The sequence below is a fragment of the Topomyia yanbarensis genome, chromosome 1, assembly GCF_030247195.1.
Source record: "Topomyia yanbarensis strain Yona2022 chromosome 1, ASM3024719v1, whole genome shotgun sequence".
NCBI classification, from domain to species: Eukaryota; Metazoa; Arthropoda; class Insecta; order Diptera; family Culicidae; genus Topomyia; species Topomyia yanbarensis.
Window position 1 is genome coordinate 207,498,038 of NC_080670.1, and position 14,349 is coordinate 207,512,386.

The following is a 14,349-nucleotide window of genomic DNA, read 5'->3' on the forward strand; positions in this document are numbered from 1 at the left end:
TAAAGATGACAACATGCATGTATACGACGAGAGAGACTCGTTCAAGAGCGAGATGTTTTTTTTTAATTTTCGAATATATAACAGACCAATGGCTCCGTTAAGCGTGTGTCGAAAACAAAATATACAAAGACTGTTCGATTTAAAAGGTTGAGTCTGGACAACTCCCCTAATAGATGTTCAAATAAGTAGTCATCTATAGTACAGCCTTCAGAAATTTACGCCGCGGGCCGGAGTGGCTCTCAACAGCACTTCACGAAACTATACCTTGACATTTCAATGTTTCAAAGATCAGCAAAATTCAACCGAATTTCCTTCGTGTGATACTGAGTGCAAATGGTTACACATTCAAGTATGATTACTTCCTTGAGTAGACACCGCACTTAATAAACTCTGAACAGTGAGACTTAATTCGGTGAAAACACCATCAATTTCAACGTCAAACGGTGGAATGTAAACGCGATACTAGCGCATAAAGAGGATAGAATTTAATTCTTCCGGAATTTGAGGAAGAGAGGTGAGCATAATTTTGCAAGGATTTTTTTGTCATCAAAGCAGTATGTCAGATAGGCAAAATGAGATCGTACAATAAAAGAAACATTTCTACTCATCTGTGAGTGAGATAGACGAACTCAGCTCATTCTTCTCCTTCTTCTTTAGCGTGTGCAATAAACCACCATGCTAGTATTACAACTTTTAAAAAACTACAAGTTGCAATGAAGTATCTCCGAAGTGATTCGATCGTTTTCAAGACTCTGATGGAGTCCTACTCAGTGCTGGTGAGTGTTTCGATGGTATCATTCTCGGCATTGTGGTCGAATGCTTCTCAATATTATGTTGTACAACATCAAAGTAATGCACTTGTTCGCAATTTTGTCGAAAATATGTTCACCATTGTTGTATTGAGTTTTGAAAAACCTTTCGAAAACTACTCGGAATACGGTGAACATTTTCAGCGGTCGTCACCAACCTAAAATTATGAAAGTAGCCCACACTACGAAAAACAGGATTTTAAAATGCCCGATCGAAGCTCGCTCGTGGTTGGTAGCCACTAATTTTATGTACCGAGCCGCAAATCTTGAACGGAAAGAATTGTGCTTTAGTCCGTGTTTGCTGCTCCGGATGTCCGGAGACCACATATTAATACCAAGTGAGAAGGCGATTATAAGGATTCGGCCGCCTCCGTGGACTACCTGCATTAATTGGTTTCTGTGTCTCTCCGTGCTAGTAAGCGGGGTCAATTGGAACAAAAATCTCCCACCCTGTTAATATATTCCATGACAAACAAATTGGCCCTTATCAGCGCTATCAAACCATACAGAAGCATTGCAATTTTTAAATTAAACACAACAAATACACTAGGAAATAATTTGAAAATTTCTCGTTAAACCAGGATTCCGTTGAACAGCATGTATTAACAGCCCGAAGTTTAGGTACGATACTTTGATTATGTCACCGACCTTAGCCAACCGTTTTTTGGAGGAGAGCTTCTCAGCGAATCTTTCTCAACGTGGAATTATGCTCATGATATGATTTACTCAGGATGGGAGGGGAATTACCCTGGACGAACTTTTCAAAATATTAACGTTATCCAACCCGTGATTTCAATGGAATCCTGCTCAAGATTGTTATGGTTTTCTAATAAGGATTCAGAGACGGAATTGAATGATGTCAAAAGGATTTTGATTAGAATTTTTGAATTACCTTCTTCAGAGCTGTAAGTAGGATATCATTAGAAACATGAGTAGGTTTCAGTATTTTGAGCAGATTTGCGCCAGAACTAAGGTCATGATTCCGTTAGAGTGGTTCGACTCCATTTTGATTCTTAGTAGGATACCATCAGAATCTTGAAAAAGATTCAATTAGCATTCTGAGAAGGATTCTTTCATTTTGCAACGTTTGGTGGGAAAATGTCTAATGACCGAAATATGCAGACCACAAAAACGCCATGGGAGAGCATCAGGGTGTGGGTTGGGGTAGGATTAAGGAATTGATGTATGTTTGACGAATAATTGTGCTGCAGAATGTGACAAAAAGATGAATTGAACAATACTACTGTTGGCTGTTCGAAAATGAAAATAATATATTGCTCCATAAGCTTTAATATCAAATATTTGTATTTTGTGATGTCAATTTATAAGTGCTGAAAGGTTCATTTAAGCACAATGGTGTTATCAAGTTTGCGAGATCGTGAGCTTAGGTGTGCGTGGATGATCGCGAAGGGCCCAAGCGTTTGTATGTTTACGTGTTTGTGGCGTGTGCCAGCACGTATGTGACTTCGCTTGTATAGTTTCGATTTTGTAACCGTGTGGCTATTTGCATATTCGCGTGTGCTCATGAATAATCGTGAGGATCGTGAATAGGATTCTCAATTTTCAGTGGGCGGTTCAGATTCTGGAAGAGAGTGAGCTCCCTTATATCACCAGAGTTCCCGGTTTTGTCTAGTTTGATTGGTTCTATATCGCAAGTGTAGGTATGCGTGAATGATCGCGAAGAGCTGCCATATTGTCATCTTCCGGAGTTTTGGCATGGGACACTTCAAGTTTTGAAGAGCCCCAAACCAAGGCTCATCGTCAAGCCCAGGGCACCTCTAGACACTTGGCCATAAGCCCACTTTGTACACTACTTCGACCATGGCTAAGTGAGTAAAAAGGTCTCCAAGTACTAAACTTCATCACAAAGTAGCTTAACTAAAAGAAAGTCGTGCTCAAAATTTCTTTGTGATATACTCACTGTAATATTGCTTTAGTGGAAAAGCCTCCGGACCACGTCAAGGTACAGTATCAAGTTAGTTTGTAGTTAATAAACTGTAGTTTATAAGCTTAGTAAATAAGTTTATTTTTTAAAAATCTTTCCAGTGTTCTAAATTATTAACTATCATACCGAGGATTTAGCACTCTAAGAAAGATTTACCCAAAATACTCAGTACTAACAGTTAGACCAAATACTAATATTTGGTAAGACTTGCGTCGGAAAGTCTTATGATCTAGCTTATATTGTATTTTACTGAATCATTGCTCTCGAGTTGACTTTCTTGCAACTTCAACCTGAAAAGTGATTAGTCTACTAGTTAATACAAATTCTCAAAACATGTCAAATAAATGAAAAAAATATCATTACAAATATTTTAATCATCCTTAAATTGTATTGTCACGTTCAGCGATTCCTCTTGGCAGCTTTCAAACTCGTATCACCTCGCGTATCGGATCATATCTCACACGTTCGAACGAAGCAAACCGCAAACCACATTCCCACCTTTCCAACCTGCTAATCCGACACCCAACACAACACAACACAACGCTGGGAAGAGATGAGTCACTGAGACGACTGTTGTTCGACCATAAATTGACTGGTTTTTTTTCTTCCTCCAACAGTAGTGTTTGGTAAACTTTACAAATTATATGCCTATGGCTATGTCTGCACTCCAAACGCTGCGTGACGTGAATGTCAACAAACCGCAAGTTCAGTGCCGCCTACTTCGTTGATCGAACTGATTCTAAAAATGTTAGTAAATACTGGCTGCTTCCGTGGCTCAGAGGCGAAGAATTTTTTTTCTAAAACATCTCAAATGAAAATGAACGGCTGTTCCCCGGGGCACTCATCATCAATTTCGTTACCAATGCAAAATGATACCATTTGGTGAACAATTAGGCCTCCGTATGTACATTTCTCCGCTGATTTCCGGTTGGAAGTGGCGGAAAACCACTTTTCCCACAACATTCGAAACCAAGGTCCGTTAGCAGCGAAATGAGCAATATGCATACCTTTCAATTTGGCCCAAACCGCGTCTTAGCCTCTCTAAATGGTTTTCCCATCATCATAATCATCATCATTCATCACTGCACTCGATCGACAATCCGTTAAAAAATGTAGCAAACTTTGTAGCAAAAGTGCAACTGAAAACACTACCATCATCTTCCATCTCCTCTCTGGGGTTCAGCTTGTTGTTATCCGACCGACCCGAGAAGGTTGTTATTAAAAAAAATGGAAGTGATTTTGCCAACCCAGACGAATGAACGAAAAAAAAAAACGATCAGCTTTAAGAGATCATCATGCGATGCGATCGTGATGCGCGCAACATGTGTGCAATTTCCCTGACTCTGACTGTCTGTCTGTACGTGCGTTCGTTTGTTCGTTTATTCGTCTGACTTTTCATGCGAAATGGTTTACGAAAAACATAAATGTATGTATATGCGCAACCGATGGCCTTTCGCGCGTCGTTGGACGTCGTTTTTTCAAATTTGAAATTCCATTCGGCACCGACCTGCTCGTATATGCGATCGAATCGTACACAAGCGGCATGTTTAAGCTTCACACAACTCAAACAGTATCTACGCTTCATCGGTCGCGCGGTTACGTGAGCTTGTTACAATGTTTTTTCCCTATCTGTTTGTTTTTTTATTCGCGATGTAACTGATAGTCAGTGTACCTTTGGCGGCTTGATAACGAACTGGTAGGCATTTCGTACATAACAGCTCAATATTGACTCAACTGGTTTCAATCGATTTACCCAAAGGGTCTAAGTACACTCGAGATCGTACCCGAAAGGATCAAAGTATTAGAAACTAATACTTTTTATAGTCCAATAAATAGTGTCTGTACAACAATGGGGTCTGATCTGTCAAGCGTACTGTTAGGAAGCCTCTTCAAAAGCCTGCCCTGTAGTGTATTAGCACTGTGTGGGTCTCACGAATTCAGTCGTGCCTAACCACTAAAACAATCCTTACTTTTCACGCCTTTCTTCCCCTCGGAACTTCGTCAAGGTATTACTTCGTGGGGGGGGGGGATCGTTGTGCTTCCGTCGCACCTTTTTCTTCTGCTCTATCTCGGAGCCTCACTTGGTTCATAAACCTTAATTTAATTCTTGATTCTTCTCTTACTTCTTGTCTCCATCTATTACGTTGCCAGTAGCTCTCGTTCCCGTGAGCCATTTAAGTGCTGATTCTTTGAGCCATTTAGCTCACGTTTGCGTGAGTCATTCAGCTTCTGGCCTTATCACGATCTACTTGGATAGTATTCAACGGTGAACTCAGCCTACTTCGACCGATAGTTCCCCGACGGAGAAATTTCCTCCGACACCAATACCTGGTTTCTTGAGCCATTTAGCTCCCAGCTTTGTCGAGATCAACTCAGATATTATCCTACTCCGACTGAGAGTTCCCCGACAACGGAATTTCTTTCGTTATCGGTGTTTGTTTCGTGAACCAATTAGCTCCCCTTTTTGTCCCGATTCTGTCAGGTAGTCCTCAGCGGCGAATCTACCCTACCGTGAATTCCCCGGCGGCAGATTGCTCCCGACACCGAAGTACGTTTCACGATCTACCCGGTAGGTGTCGAGGTCGGTCCGGCGATTCCGGTGAAACCTGACGTGCGGTTCGCTGTCGCCCCGACGACCCGAGCCTGGTGCTACATCGCGTACTACTCAACTGGTCCCCGGCGGTGGATCCGATTTGTGGTTCCACGGTAGCGTTCTAGCCAATGATGCTACTTTGTTGGTCCCTACGCCACTACCTCTGCAGTTCGGAAAGTATACTCGTAACCATTCTGTTGACAGCGTCCCAGATATGCTCGTCGCGGTACATCTCTTCTACGATATTGTCCACTGTTATATCAGGCATACCCCTTCGGACTTCTTCGAACCTAGGGCATTCGAAGACCATGTGTTCCGGTGTCTCTTGCACGTTCAAGCGTGTCCAAACCGATGTAGGTATTTCCGGAAGCAGGCATGCCCGGACAAAAACTGCGTCAAATAGAAGTTCGCCTCATCACATTTCCTATGTATGACCAGTCTCCTCGAATTACGTCCCCAGCCAGAGGGATGCAGATGGGAATCATCCCGGTAATTACGCATACCGCCTCCGAAGATATCGTTCTGTAAGCACTCGCGACACGAACAGCCATTAGGCGAAACGTGCTTGTCAACTTCGTCCGGTTCCGCTTTGAGTTCGGCGCAGCAGCACAGGCCTCCTGGGTCGATCAATATTTGTACTCTACTGTGTGTTTTCCATCGGCTTTCGTCCGGACTGAGTGCCTATCATCGATACCAGAGAGATGACTGCACCATCGGACCAATGGGTTTACTTTCCTTCCGAAAGAAGACGTGACCACAAATTTGTCATCTCAGAAAATCTTAACGACTTCGGTTGGATTTGAAGCTATACCCACTGGGATGAGAAGCGGCCAAGCTTACAACTGAACAACCGAAACGGTTGGCTGCACTATTAGATTTGAAACCGACTGCCCAGAGGGACAGGAAGAGGGCTGATGGAACCCCTAAACCTTAATAGAAATCTACCAAATTTGAGCTTCAGCGTTATTTTATAGATCCACGTCCACAATATCTCAAGCTCCTTCTTCTTCGAGCTGTCAAGGTGCAGCACAAACATCTTCTCCGCCGGAAGTGGTTGACGACTTCAAATTGTCAATTGGAAGCGGGTATTCCGGACTGTGTCTTCAAGCTGACCACTCGAACCATGTTATCTGGACGTTACTGTGTTTTAATGATTTTTGCAAGTCTCCATGATAAGGCCGTAGACTGTATTCCTTGGTCATGACAATTATGTCCTCCTTGGTGTTGGTCTACTTCTTGGTCCATTTTCGTTCCTTCAAAACTTGTCACGGAGTACCTGCCTGTTGATAGGAATCTACTCATGAGTTGACTCTGGACGGTCAATTAAAAAGTGGCCAAATGTGAGCGGTTCGAGATCATTTGGATCCTCGGATGGCGCATGAAAAGGCTGCGAATTCAGAGGCGCCTCAATTTGGCACAGTAAGTGTAGCAAACTGCTTTATCATTAGCAATACCGTATTACATACCTTCTTCAGTATTGCCTTTGCGCTCCTATCCTCCCAAATCCCTCCCGTGTAGGGAGAGCTTTTGGGGAATCATTCTCCGTTGAATCTCGCGGGGTTAGCAAAATACAAATTTCGTCCCGTTATACGAAAACAGTTCTTCAAGAACGACCAGAAACGAAACTATGTGGCGTAGCGATGAACGCTTCAGCGGACAAATTTTCAACAGCCTCCAGGTGAAATCCCCTTGAGAGGGGCTTCCTTCCGTTCAGCTTGCTTAATTAGAAACGGACCAGCAATATCCAAAACAACCTTCTGAAATGCTGGGGCTCTGTAACAGCGACTCTACAGTAGGTCCCCCATGATCTGCTCCGTTTTGAGGGGGTTACCTTTGAAACATTTGACACAACTAGGTGTGATATTGCAGACAACAGAACGGCCGTTGGTTATCCAAAACTGTCCCCGAACAGTATCCAGCAGTGACAAAGGGCCAATATGCAACATTTGATCAGACTTTTCACAACGGGGCTGAGGTACTTGGTAGGATACGATAAGATTAAGTGGCGCAGCCAACCACCCACTCGTAGCATCACGTCATCAATGAATGCGCTTAACCTGTAGAGGGTGACTCACATTCTTCGAGGTTGGAAATTTGGGTGACAAGCTTCAAAAGTTGCAGCTCTAAAGTCGTCGGGTACTCCAGGGTAGATGCAATATCACTAACCCGATTTCTCACAAACATTTCTTCTTCAACCAGGCAGGAACACCCTGGCTATCACAGCACAACAAAAATTTTCTGAAGGGCATATGCCCAGCTTCCAGAATATTCATCACTAAACGGTGCAAACGAGCAGCCAAAAGATATTTGCGTGGAATCGTAAGCATTGATCTCGGAACTAACTTGAACTTGGGGCGCAGTAATCGCACTACAGTAGACTACATATCCATGAAGCTCATAAGTAACAGCATTTGTTTCCACCACCATACGCAGCATTTGGATCTTGTTGATATCACACTGCTTCCAGGAAGTTTTCCTAATCTTTCACTAAATCGGTCGGCATTGGTTCATCCCATCTAATTATTCTATCCCAAATTCGCTACATCAAAAATTTTCCTAAAAGAACCACAGATGCAGCAGTTCCCGTTGGATCAAACATGCTTGCGACTGGCGAAATCACTTGTCTCTTTGTTGGTCGCTCGCAGAGTACTGCTGACCGCGACACGAAGATCAACTGATCCACTGTGGATTCCCGGTTAATCCCATTGCCTGGATGAGCTCATTGATTCCGGATCCTCCAATACACGTACACTCTTTACAATCAGTCTCTGGGATAATTTAAAGCAGCTGTGGGCAGGTTAAAGCGCACTTGTGCAACACGAATCCACAGGACGCAGCCAAAATCATCAACTACCCAAGTTGCCATCAGGATCAATTTCTCTCGCCAGCCAAACCGGATCTGACATAGCATTGCCAGATATTCCGATAGTGTAGGTAGAGTTGGCTACGAGTTTCTCGGGTATTCGCCGGCTAAGCCGAGGATACTTCTTCATAAACGCCCGGATTTGAGCTTCGCTTAGCTGAACGATATCTTCGTTCTCATTGGGATATACAGTGTTGAAGACGGCGCCGGTGGTTGAGTAGTAAGCGTGACCGCCACTCATTCCAATTTGCCTGGGTTCAATTCCAGCCGAGGTCGTTGAAATTTTTCTGAGGTGAAAAATCTGTGGTCACGTCTTCCTTCGGAAGGGAAGTAAAGCCGTTGGTCCCCGGTCTATGAGTTTGGTGGATCGATATCTAGTCCAGATAGTGAAGTCACCTCTCTGGCGTCGGTAAAGAAGAAGTGATCCAACTTCTATACTATTAGTAATAAAAATATCCTCCTGTGATACTTGTGGAGTGCGCAGTTGTATATACGGCCTCTAGCAACAGCAAGTATCGGACTAACCATTCCTTTCCTTTCCTTCCGTGATCTACGTTCGGGCCTGGCCGGCGCCGGTATTTATCAATACTTTAGGATTACCAGGAGTTGCACATTGAAAGATGTTTCGCTATTCCCAAGCATAATTATCTACTTATTCTCTGTGCAACTTCAGCTAGTCCAAATCGATAACGGAGTAGCAGCCAGGGGTGGTCGCACAAGCTCATTGGGATATACAGTGTTAAAGTCTCTTGTCACCTTACCTTTTGCCTGACCACGGCGGTTGACAAATAGTTCTATCTGATCCATCCTGCTGATCATTTTTCTGTAACATCTGCTTTTTCTTTGTTCGATAGCCAGGAGCTTCCAAAACTTTTTGGCATTGCCAGAATCTCTTGGACTTTATGCCCGAACACGGTGCTTGGAGGGAAAGGTGTCCTCGAGGCAGAAACTTCACTTAACTACTTAAAAAAATTGTGCCTTCACTGTCACCACATTTTTTTTTCACTAAGATGGTGCCTTATCTATGGCTCACTTTTTCATCAAAATGACCGCGTCACCGAATTTGCCAACACATTTCACACTTCTAGAAGCGGTGCATACGCCCCTCTTAGAGTTCCTCTACTTTTCTGCGATTCGGTTCGCCAGATCCGGTTCGTTAGAACCATGCTCAGAGGTAGACTGTATCTTCTTCGAACTTGGGAGGTGGACCCTGGAATTTAGCGGATAAAACGATTCTAATGACTTGTTGTTAGGACGTATGTATACCGTCCTTTTTATATTGCACAAAACGCGCCAAAACTGTCGTTCCCTGTGTTGTTTCCACCATGGCCATGCGTTGAATGATTTATTAATTGATCACAGCAAGCGAACTCGGAAGGTCTAGACAGCTACAAAAATATTCCTCGACTAGTGGTTGAACCTACCAGATTATCTGAAAACGGATCGATTTACTAAACGAATTCGTGCTCTTCAACTTGTATTGCAGCACAGCTTCATCCTAAATTGACAAAAGTTTGCGTAGTCCTGCGAGAGCTGGCACAGCAACCGATGGTACTTCTTCTTGCTGTGAAACTCGTCGAACTTGTCTTAAATTGCCACCTAATTGGCGTCGGTGATCTATCCAAACTTTTTCGCAGCCTTTTCTAGGTGGCATAGGGGTTTCCAACTACTTGGCTTCTTTAATTTTACCTGTCCGGCCGACCCTAAATGACAGGGCGGCCAAGATGCCTACCAAAAAATTCTTTAGATGTAGAGGGGACCAAGGTTCGTTCGGTTTATTCTCTACCGTGAAAGGGACGACTCTTTCGGGTCCTTAACGGTTACCAAGGAAAGCTAAAACTCCTTTGAACTTAGCACCACAGTTCCCACGAGTGCCTAAACCGCGGGCCGGTACTTTCGACGGGTATCCTGCCACCACACACGCGCACTTCACAAAATAAATAAATTGTTGCTGTCACGATGGTTTGTCACCATCTTTCTTTTCTCGGTCAATTTACATCCACTTAACAAAAATTATCTAACCTATCTAGTCGAACAAAACCGTTCATAAACGCGAAAACGGTTGAAAATTCACAACTAAATGTGATCATAAATGCATAAACAATACACTCTACGGAGAGTGTAATAAACAATAGGTATTTTCCACCCAATGCTACTGCTTTGGGCAGTCGGCTTCCGAGGTGCTTTTAAGGTTTAATGTTTGCTGTAAAATAAACTGCAAAGCTCGACAATTGTTTTTAACTACTTCAAACTTGTGTCACAACTTATATTTGCATTTAAACAATGTAAGTCCAACTGGTATTGAGTCTTAAGAAAGTAAAATGAAAAGAAAAAAGTCGGTGAAATGAACTATTGAATCTGGACTTGACAGCAATAATTCATTGGATCCAAGTCGCACGTCAGTGCACTAGTTAACAATATAATGCTTTGAAACAAGCATCCACTTGATATTGTAGTACACTCCAGTCGATCAGCTACAGGTAAAGCTCCTTGATATTGTTGTGCTGTTATGCTTAAATTACTGAAACGGAAGAAACAGCAATCAGAACTCCTCCACCGCGACCATTAATGCTGTTGTTATTACTTCGATTCGTTCGATAAACCGCGTAACCATTCCCGAAGAGCAGCATCGATGTAATACGATCGTCAAGCTAGATTTCTGTTCGAACGAAACTAATGTAGTCACTGTTAGTAGTATTTACCAAGCGTCCCGGCATAATGTCCGTGTTGTTTCAGAAAACAGATCGCCACTTAATGCGAACTACTCATCTGAGAAGATCCCCACAGGATCTAGGATGGCAGGGCTGGAACGGCTGAGCTAGTCGCTGACCGATAGCTCGGTTCTGTTGAGGTCCAGGATCGGGTTTTACTGGCATGTCGATGAATTGCAGAAACAAACTCTCCTCAGGTCATAGCCGTCGAAAAGAAAGATGGTATATTCTTCAACTTTCTGGACGCCTTATCGATCAGTTGTTTTTCGGTTTTTACCACTAAATTTCAATTTCGTCCAGTATGTCTCAATTGGGAGCGCCTGGCGCACGTTGGAAAAGGTGGGAAGATGGTATTCTTGGAAACAACTGGGATCTTCAAACCCTTCATCTCGTCCAGCGACCAATGAGTAATGATCCAAAGCCAGCACGACATCGTGCTTACGGTGGTGTTGCTTAATGAAGATCGTAACTTACGGTAAGCACTTCTTGCGAAGAAAAGAAGGTAGCTTTAACATCCCTGTCTGACTTATTGTAAGCAAACAAAGGGCCTTCTTTGGGAACTTCGTGTGGGAGATGTAATTTAAGTTGCTGCTCGCCTCCTTCCTGGGAACTTGAGCTAGTCGGTCCCCTGCCAGTCATTCCCGTCGAGCGCCAGGTACGTCTCGTCATCCATGATCACAACTACGTTGCGCTACGCATGGAAGACATCCTGGAGCCGCTGCTTTTGGGTAGCCGCTTGTGTCGGTCTCGACTTTCGTTTCCTTATGACAATGTCCATGTTCGCCAAAAACTTTTTGTCCGTCAGGCCGGTCGCACCGACATCCCTGGTTTAGGACGCGGAAATAATTCACCACCTTGTCAAAGTTGTTAAACTAATCTGTGACATTAGAGAAAATCCTGTGAATTTTACCTAATTCAATGGTTTTCAACGAAATCAACCATTCGCCAGTAAGGTTGCAGTTCCTAATGAATGTCCTCTCTGTAAATCGGTCTTGATGTATAATTTCCAAAAAATATTCCGTCCGTCATTTTCAAACACCTGTCTTCGAATGATCGTACCGATTAATCTTCAGTGAACCTATTTTAACGAATTAACATAGTTTTAGTGTCTGTTCAGTGCTCGATATTGATGTCTCGGTACGAGACAGGCTGAGAAATTTCGTTTTGTACTGCTTCACCTTCGAAATATTTTCTGAACATCAGGTTTTGCGTATTTCTAGTACAATACATACTTCAAAATTAAATATTAAATTGTTGAACAATTTTCCGACTGATCAGTGCAAAAATTTTATGCGAATTTTTCTAACGTTCAGAAGCTTTTGCTGAAATTTTGAAGAGGGGTTGTTGAAAATGTTAGTCGTTACTCACAACAAACCTCATTGGAATTTTAACGATTGGTGCCGTACAGATTTAAACACTAATAGTGGGATCTAACGATTCCATATTTAAGAAAGGTAATAATAGACATTCTCTAAATAAAATCAGTTCGCACCCTTAGACGTCCAGTGCCACCAAAACGGCCCTGACTATCCCTCAGTTCACAGCTCGCTCTCTCTCACTCTGTCTCACATCACGACCTTACACCCAGACTGCAGACAGAGGCCATCTCAGCTTAGAGTCGTGTATCGGTCGGCACAGCACGCTATTCAGCACACAGGTTGTGTTTATTCCTTACCATCCCTACCCCCTTCCACCGGAGAACAGGACGACCACATTCGTTTTCATCTCGTCCGCCGGTTTGGCCCGTACCCAAAACATGTATGTACGCAAAATATCGTCATATCTTTCGCAGCTCTCGCGTGACTGCTGGCCATTTAGAAAATTCTGACAACTTCTGTGTCTTTTTTTCTTTTGTTCGAGCATCCATCCGCGATCGTTCGTTGATTACATAATTGGGCCTTCGAGCGTTCAAACCCATTCACTGACTAGTAAATTGACATTCCAGAAGATACGGTCCATCCATCTATCCGCCTGCGCCTACTAGATTGAGAGTTCAGTAACAACATCGTCTGTTTGGGTTCGCTTCGCTGCGTTCTGCAGCGTAGAACCCCGTTCCCACCGCGAGTTCTTCCAGGGCGCTCCTTCACGACTCCACTTTCTCTTTCGAGTTGCTGCAATAAGTGTAGAATTTAGGTTTCACCAGAACTGCGCAAATAATTTTCTCACCATCAGCTCCATTCGTTACCGTTCAGCCGGCTTCCACCATATCTTATTTAGCTTCTGCCACTGAGTTTTTCGGCTGGCGTAGTGAGACGACGACCGGAGGAAAAACCAATTTTCCTCCCACACTTTCCTCCCTTTTTCGAATGATAACTCACGCATACACCAACGATCGGTTTTCTTTTTCATTTCGGCACCAAGACACAGGATGGCACATGCCACAACAAAACATTCCCCGAAGGGATTCTGTCTGTCTCTCCGCCGCCGCCGCCGTAAGGACCATCGAAATTATAGGCGGAAATTAAAATCGATGCCACCACCCCCACCAGTGCCGAATGGAACCATTCCTGCTATCCAAAAACCGAACTAAGGAACGGGAAATGAGACCATCCCCATTCGTCCTAAATATCACCACCCACCGAAAAGGCTGTACAATTCTCGTCGCAGAGAGAAGGAGGGTGGCTGCGGGTGATCTGCCGCTGTGTTGGTGCAGACAACGTAGTAAACGTTCCGTTTTTTCACTTTCTGGGCACCAATTCCGTCGTAGCCAAACGGGGGCCTCTTCCCCGTAAGACCCCATTAGAGGACGTAAACCTTCTAGTTTCCCCCCCTTCATTTGGTCCAGACTAGGTGTCCCAGTTCTAGATCCATTCAACACACAAAGCCTAGTGTTACGTGTTATCAGATTGCTTACCGGAAAGGATCCTTCCGAAGTTCCGTTCACTGCGACCACGAATCAATAATCACTGATTAATAATCAATCACCTGCGGATGTCCGATAGTAAATAATTCACTGAACCACCGAACAAAATCCACCCGAACTGACTTACAACTTTTTTCAACCACACACCGGAGCGAATTTGAGAAAGACCCGGAGGCGCACACACTATACGGTACTGGCAGCTACGACGTTCCGAGCTGTTTTGCGAACTAACTGAAGCAAGCACACGGACGGCCACCGCAAACCGCTTCTTGCTGTTTGCTTGTGCTGTGCTGTGTGTTGTTCTTCCTCTTCTACACCACCGACCGACCGACCGACCGAGCGAGCGACTGACAGACCGAGGAGCATCCGACCGGGCGACACACACCGCACAGCGTTGTCTGGGGGCTCACAGCCGAACGCACCGTCCGTCACTCAGCAATCGCACTCACGTCGCAATAGTGTGGAACGGTTTTTGAAGCGAAATAATGTGGTATCGCTCGCGCAGTGTGTTGGTACTCATATTCCATACACAACAGTAACAGTAGGCCGTCTTTGCTGTCTCTTT

General features: G+C 44.0%; 1 protein-coding gene across 1 annotated transcript in view; it reads right to left on the reverse strand.

Moving 5' to 3' along the window:
* Nucleotides 1-14,101, reverse strand: part of LOC131689763 (uncharacterized membrane protein DDB_G0293934-like) — a 207,653-nt gene extending 193,552 nt beyond the window's left edge. The window contains exon 1 of the mRNA XM_058975060.1: nt 13,776-14,101. The gene's annotated coding sequence lies outside the window, so the exon portion shown is untranslated. The remainder of the gene's footprint in view (nt 1-13,775) is intronic.
* Between the last annotated feature and the right edge of the window lie 248 nt (nt 14,102-14,349).